General features: G+C 37.1%; 1 protein-coding gene across 1 annotated transcript in view; it reads left to right on the top strand.

Moving 5' to 3' along the window:
* Positions 1-283, top strand: part of LOC107662317 (leucine-rich repeat serine/threonine-protein kinase 1-like) — a 109,504-nt gene that overhangs the window by 40,696 nt on the left and 68,525 nt on the right. The gene's annotated exons all lie outside the window — the stretch shown is intronic.

Here is a 283-nt window from a genome sequence, read left to right as displayed (position 1 = left end):
AAGATGTAATGGTTTTTCTACTGTACAAACTGTATTTTCTATCCCCTTACCCTAAACCTACTGGCATTTTTACATTTTCAAAAAAAGTAATTCATTTAGGTCTAGGTCATTTATAAGTTGTGTTCCTCATGGGCACCAAATAAATCTCCTCACAAGGTCAAAAAATGCTGGTATTACTATCCTTTTGGGGACATTTGCTCCCCATAATGTAGGGAATACCAGGTATACACACACACACACACACACACACACACACACACAGATGTTTTCATGTTTTATGGGG

This window comes from Sinocyclocheilus anshuiensis, unplaced genomic scaffold (genome assembly GCF_001515605.1).
Source record: "Sinocyclocheilus anshuiensis isolate Anshui unplaced genomic scaffold, SAMN03320099.WGS_v1.1 scaffold579, whole genome shotgun sequence".
Classification (NCBI taxonomy): domain Eukaryota; kingdom Metazoa; phylum Chordata; class Actinopteri; order Cypriniformes; family Cyprinidae; genus Sinocyclocheilus; species Sinocyclocheilus anshuiensis.
Note: the sequence above shows the minus strand (reverse complement) of the source record. Positions and strands in the feature narration are given on the sequence as shown.